This window comes from Cynoglossus semilaevis, chromosome W (genome assembly GCF_000523025.1).
Source record: "Cynoglossus semilaevis isolate Cse_v1.0 chromosome W, Cse_v1.0, whole genome shotgun sequence".
NCBI classification, from domain to species: domain Eukaryota; kingdom Metazoa; phylum Chordata; class Actinopteri; order Pleuronectiformes; family Cynoglossidae; genus Cynoglossus; species Cynoglossus semilaevis.
The window spans coordinates 4,594,542-4,601,613 of NC_024327.1; positions in this window are offsets into that span (position 1 = coordinate 4,594,542).

Below are 7,072 nucleotides of genomic sequence, written 5' to 3' on the forward strand. Positions count from 1 at the left end.
AATCACTCGCGAACGACAAATCACTAGTAAATAATGACTCCCCTGTGCAGCACAACTCACTCAGGGTGAGGAAAGATTATGAACTGCATTGAGTCCAAGTCAGCATTGTGTATAACATTCTAAAAAAATGTTTGAATGAAGTCCTTTTTGAAATGTCCTTCATTCGTCAGTCAGTGGGGAATTCACGAGACTGCAGCTTTACAGGAATCCATGTTTGACCCCCTCCCAGACTCTATCAGATCACAAACTTGATTGTGATCAGTCTTCCTCCCACCATGGACTCCCCATAGTAAACTGCTCCGTCGACTCCAGAACTCGTTCCCGTGGCCTATCAAGTTCTCAGCTCAACTTTCTTTTTATATGTGTTTGCTAGCAAACAATCACAATGTTCATGACATTGTTTCCTCTTCTAAGTACGTCAACTCCAGGTGTTTTTTGTAACACCTGAGGATTGAACGCAGTTGTGGGGAGAAACAAAGAGACACTCACACACAGCAATGGTAAGAAGAGAGAGGAATGTTTTGGTATTCAGGCCAGACAATTAAGTTGCTCTTTTAACTTGTGTTCTCTTCAAATCTCAGATGTGCCAGAGTGTTTTCAGACAAGGTGTGTCGCTCCAACACGCCCATCAGTGAGCAGCTGTACGATTGTGCTCATTTATGCATGCATTTGCACATCAGTGGAGATCAAGCAATTTTGTTTCACATCAACACAAACATACTTGTGGATATTGTCAGTCATCCAGGTCATCATAACAATCTCAAAAGCAGTTTTAAAAAGTAGGCAACTGGACTCACCTCAAGTAAATTGAAGAGGTTTCACCTCTCAACCAAGAGGGTTCATCAGTTATACTGTCCTGGTAGGGAGTTTCCAGGTATTTATCTATCCACCACAAAGGGAAGTGTGGTGTCGAAAAAAGTGGCCCAGGGCTCAAAACAATATGACCTTTAAATGGTCATGTGAGTCGTTGGCTCCATGGTGGATCGTTCCCCCTCCCTGTCCTCTGGGTGGGGGTCGTTGGTATTACCTGAATGGAGGTGTGAGTTAACTGAGGTGTGTACTTCCTGGGGAGAGAACTAAGGACCGCATTGTAGGTTAGTGACAAATGGTGTCTGAGCCCCCCTCCTCTGTTCCAAGATGGTCTTTCCACCTGTCCTCTCTGGCTAGAATGCGCACCCTTTGATCATCAAAGGAGTGGCCCTTCTCCTTCAGGTGGAGGTGGACTGCTGAGTCCCGTCCTGATGTTGTGGCCCTCCTATGTTGAGCCATACAATTGTGTAATGGCTGTTTTGTTTCCCCAATGTACAGGTCAGAGCATTCCTCATTGCATTGCACTGCATACACCACATTGCTCTGTCTGTGACTGGCAATCCTGTTCTTAGGGTGAACAGGTTTGTGCCTCAGGGTGTTGCTGGGTTTAAAATACTTGTAGGTTGTTGTGTCACTGAGGAGGCTGCTCACTTTTGAGTGGTAGTCGGCGGTGTCAGACACCATTTGTCACCAACCTACAATGCGGTCCTTAGTTCTCTCTCCAGGAAGTACAGACGTAACTCACACCTCCATTCAGGTAATACCAACAACCCCCACCCAGAGGACAGGGAGGGGGAACAATCCACCATGGAGCCAACGACTCACATGACCATTTAAAGGTCATATTTTTTGAGTCCTGGGCCACTTTTTTTGACACCACACCTCCCTTTGGGGTGGATAGGTAAATACCTGGAAACTCCCCACCAGGACAGCAGAACTGATGAAGCCTCATGGATGAGAGGCGAAACGTCTTCAATTTACTTAAGGTGAGTCCAGTCGCCTACTTGCTTTTGAGATCAACACAAAACGTTTGACTGCCCCCTTGTTGTGCCACACCCCCTTACACCCACACACCCACACAGCGCCAGTGCCCCAGACCTCCCCCCCAGGCTTATCTCTCTGCCCATTGTCTGGGGCTCCTTTATCAGCACCCCAATTGTATCCAGGCCACAGGCATTAGCTTTGTTTTTAAGAAGTCGCGGTGGAACTTTGGCCTACCAGGGTGCTGTATCAGGGATGTTGCAGCCTCGTTATATGCAGTATTCTGAGGCCTGCATGCAACTCCTCTGCTCTCCTTTTAGTTTAGGATTCAAATGCTAAGGGGCTTTAATGTCTTTAGACCAGTGTCTTACCGCTAAGTCGTACTTTGAGCTCGTACATCCTCTCCAATCTTACATTACCTTTGCATTCTTCTGAGTTGTAAGTCTCTACAGTGGGACTTTACCAGCACTACCTTACTCGACTTTACATTTTTTGTATTTTTCCCATGTAGAGAGACTTACCTTGCATTGATGTAATGATGCTTTTGCAACCACTAAAGCCTGTGTATGTTAGTGTCTGCATTCCTTCATGGCATAACCACCTCCAGATGTTTTCACCTTAACTGTACCCATGTACATATTTTCTCAAAGGTTAAGGGACCGTGGGCAGGATTTTTTCTCTTTCATTTACAAATATCCTTGACATGCCCAGTAAGGTTGTTGTAATACAATATTTAATATCTAATATACAGTGTAATGCAGGATTATAATGTAAGATTTAACCAGGACCACAGTGTCGTATGTAGTCTGTGTAGAACAGCAATAGAAAGTCTGGGAGATGCTTACTGCTACAACCCAAAAAGATTTGGGGTTTTTAGATTTTGCTTTTTTAGGTACAGACCTTATATAAATTGTAATTTCGGGCATGTATTTACTATTTAAAAATACATGGACACATATTATCAATAAATATGGCTGCGATGTGTATCACCTCTAACCTGCATCTAAAGCCTGTATAATCCAGTCTGAGGATTGATAGATGAGATCAGAAACCAGACAGAAACTCTCCCAAGGGCTTTAGCAGTCACCAGGTCATTTTACTTTTGCAGCTTTAGTTGTCTGATGGACTTAGGCTGGTTTTTAGGGTGGGGGGTGTTTGGCGTTAGCTGTCTGTCTCTGGTGTTGGCGAATCAGTTTTAAAAAATGATGAACATATGCTTCTGTTTGTTCCTTCAGCTGTTTGTTAGTCGCGTCCAGCTTGGTCCTAAGGGTTTTCAAAAAGCCTTATTTTATTTTTTAGAAATTCTGTGAAGCCGTTACAGGTATTCACACAGTACTCCGAAAGTGAGTTATATTGTCTGGCTTTGAGCATAAAAAATCCCCACAATGCCTTTGGTTGGAATGTGAATTGGATGTTGTCTGACAAACTGACAGACATCACCACAGATGGGCGAAGTCTGAAATAATTGGGCAAAAATTTGTTTTTATATTTGATTGAGGCTAACAAAGAGTGGGGTTTGTAGTATTCTGTCATTCAAGTGGAGGCTATACATACACACTGCACAACATCCCAGTGGGCGGAGAGGGACCAGGGTGAATATTGGACCATCATTTAAAAAGTAAGTCAGGAATTCCCTTCTCTATCGTCTATCAATGGATGTGTCTGGGTGCAAAAAGATTGAGGACTACATTACACTTGGTGCCTGTAATAACACAGTGTGTGGGCAAAATTGGCTGATATCCATATTAGCATTTGGACAAGATAAAAACAATAATTAGATCAGATAGTCAAATTTATCATTTTAATTGAAAAACTACATTTGACATAATCAAAATATTTTAGGTCAATGCTTCTCAAACTGTGGTCTGCTCTCTAGTGGTACGCAGGGAAGATTCATATTTTCACATTTACATTTTCAATTGAATAAATCTGAAAAATATCATGCACAACTAATACAACATTTAAACATAAACCTCTCTCCTGTGTGGTGGAAGCTAATAGGGAAGGCCTATGCTGCTATATTTTAATGTTGGTCATCATGGTGGTAGATGTGGTAGAGAGCTCAATGTTTTCTCAGGTGGTACAGAGTATAAAAAGTTTGAGAACCACTGTTTTAGGTCATCATGACAACATGCTGACTTTCATGATCTGTTCAGACACCTTTTTCTCCATTGCATTAAGAAGTGGGTTCTGTATATTCCATTTTAGAAACCTCATGATCCTCCTCAAAAAAAATGGTACTGAGATATATTGAGTTTTTTTAACACAGTAGTTCTGTACGCTGCTGGAAGTAGCAATCAAAGGTCAGCTGCACTCTGGTTATATCAGGATGGGCATGGATAGCAAGGAAGGCCGACCCACATTATAAACCATTAGTACATAACCAAAGAGATTAATGCTTTTGTGTTTCTTAAAGCAGATTTTTTTTTCCTGCCGTCTGAACGCTGAAACAGAAATCAGAGCAGACCACATTTTTACAAATGTCTGTCATCTAATTTTAGTCAGACCTTTTCTGGTTTTGCAGGAGTGTTGCCCCAGGCCTGTGGAATAGTTTTACAAGTTGTAGCCCAGTTACATTAAATTGAACATTTTAGAAGGATAACCATTTGGCAGGATAACAGTGGTTTTATTTTATAGTAGATAGTTTCAGCAGAAAATCCCCAGGGGGAACTTATGATGCTTTTACTCCTAGTTATGTTTGGATTCCTTGACTTGATGGTTGCAACATGTGACAAGAGTTGCTCCAGTCTGGAGCTCTGTCTGCCTCAAGGTTGAACTCGAGTTGCATTCATGTATGGTCTCCTGCATATCTTAGTTGTAACAAGTGGTTACATGACTTACTGTAACCATCTGACAAGGTTAGTGAAGTTTGAAGTCTGCCAGACAGATCACAATTCCAGGCCACATGTGGTTTGTTGTGGCGCTTTGGCCCAGAGGCAATGTCTCTGTCATTGGTGTGGAACCCCAGGGTTCACCTCCTGGGCAAGTTCGAATCCCAGTTAGGGTGGTTGGTACCTTCCAGTGGACTCACCACCTGCAGGAAGATTCAGGGGGTTTGGTACGGTGCAGTGTGATTTGGGTGGCGACTGCTGCCCCCGTGACCCAGTAATGGATAAATGGATGGATGGATGTGGTTTGTTTATTTTCCATGCTAAGGGCAGCATCACACATGAAAACAACACATGTAAATTCACTGTCCTGACAAAAGAAATTTAAAATTGAATTTGACCCATTTTTAGTAATGCACTCACTACTTAAGGTATGTGGTGTTTCAAATACTTCCCTGTTTATAAGTGAAGTACAGTAACAAAAAATGTATTTACCTGTACACAGGTGTGTGTCTGTGTGTGTAACTCTGATCATTTGCAGTGATGATTTGTTTTGTAGAGCTGATTTATCATGTTTTTCCCATCTTTTTAGAAATGCAGAACATGTAGCTTCCCTTCCATTTTTAGCAGGGGGTGCTATTGATACAGTTTATTGGCCCTCGTACAAGAGTTGAGTGTGCTTAAAATGTTAAGCGTTACTACATATCCTTTAATGGTTGTCACTTTTATTTCTAACAGCAGATTTGTGTTCCTTTATTGATTTATTTTTTCTACTGCTAACATCCTGACAACTTGATGAAACACAAATGTAAATGAACATGCCACCAAATAAATCCTTTTTTTACTTAATTAACTCTCCAGTCATCTGTCATCGTTTGAGCAGTCTTTTTTTGTGTTGCTATAGCTTATCGCTTGCTTTTCTGACTCAGGTGGTGTGACACTCTGTTACTGTAACATCTTGGCATGTAGCCAGATGCTTTTGAAGTGTTTAAAAGTCATAATACTGTGGCAAACTGACATTTGCAGTCTTTCACTGGAAACATGTTAAGTTTAATCACACATTGAAAAAAGAGCCTCAGCTGTCAATGATCTGAAGGTCTAGATTTGGGAAGACTTAAATCTGGAGTAAATCTTCAGTGTGAGATATTGTTTAATTAGTTACTTATTAGTTAATGGTAAGGATGTCAAAACCAGCGCTTTATAATTCATTGAATGAATCAAAATGAATGACCCTTATTGTATATCCAATAAATATAATAAATATATAAGTGTTGTCATTTACAGAAACCGTGGGGAAAAGTTTTTATTTCACTGAAGCTCCTCAATCTTTAAATATCACCTTAATGCTCAGCATGCATTTGTCCACGGCTGACAAGCTGTCCAACCCAATTGCCTAAACCAGTGTTTCCCAAACTTTTTTTCTGAGGACCTATATTTTAAAAGTCACAAACCTTCGCGACCCAAGTTAATAGACATACTGTAATTCGTAAACTCCTGAGAAACATGATGCAAGACGACCCAAAAAAATAAACTCTTGCGACCCACCTGAGGGTCGAGACCCAGTCTATGGGAAACTGAAGACGCATATGAAGCTAAAATTTGAGTTGTACTTTTGTATCTTTTTCTTGACTTTTTTCCATATGAATAATTCCATCATTTAGTGGTTCTTAACCTTGTTGGAAGTACTGAACCCCACCAGTTTCAGATGCGCATTCAAGCAGGAGGCGTGTCATCACAAATCATATGAGTCGGGTGTGTGTCTTGTCCTCCGCCGAACCCCTGAGACTGACGCACCGAACCCCTGGGTGTCACGTCTGTCTGTTTCCTTTTCCTGTTGTCTGCTTTGTGGGGTAATCTGTGGGATCACACTCACCTGTCTGTAATTAGCTTCACTTGTGTCACCTGGTGCTCCCTGTGTATATATACCCCTCTCCCTCACTCTGGCCTGGTTGGATCATTGTATTTGTTCCTGTGCTCAGCTTAGTGTGTCCTTCGAGTTGTTAGTTTGGACTTAGTAGTTCATTCCTTGTCTGGTTTATGCCTTGTTCCTGGTCTTGTGAAGAAGTGAGTTTTTTTTTTTGTGGTTTTGGCCTTGCACTTGTAAATAAACTACCTGCACCAGAAAGAGTCTCTCCAGTACTGCATTTGGGTCCTACCTGCTTCCTGCGATGCCCGCAGGTGACAGAATGATCCAACCAGGCCAGAGTGAGAGGGGTATACATACACAGGGAGCACCAGGTGACACAAGTGAAGCTAATTACAGACAGGTGAGTGTGATCCCACAGTTACCCCACAAAGCAGACAACAGGAAAAGGAAACAGACAGACATGACAGTATCGTCGCCTCCGGCACCACCGAAGGTGTGACCACTGTCTTCTTCCGAACCAATGGGGGTGTGGCCACCGTCGCCTCCTGAACCACCGGAGGTGTGGCCACCGCCGCCACTCGCGCCG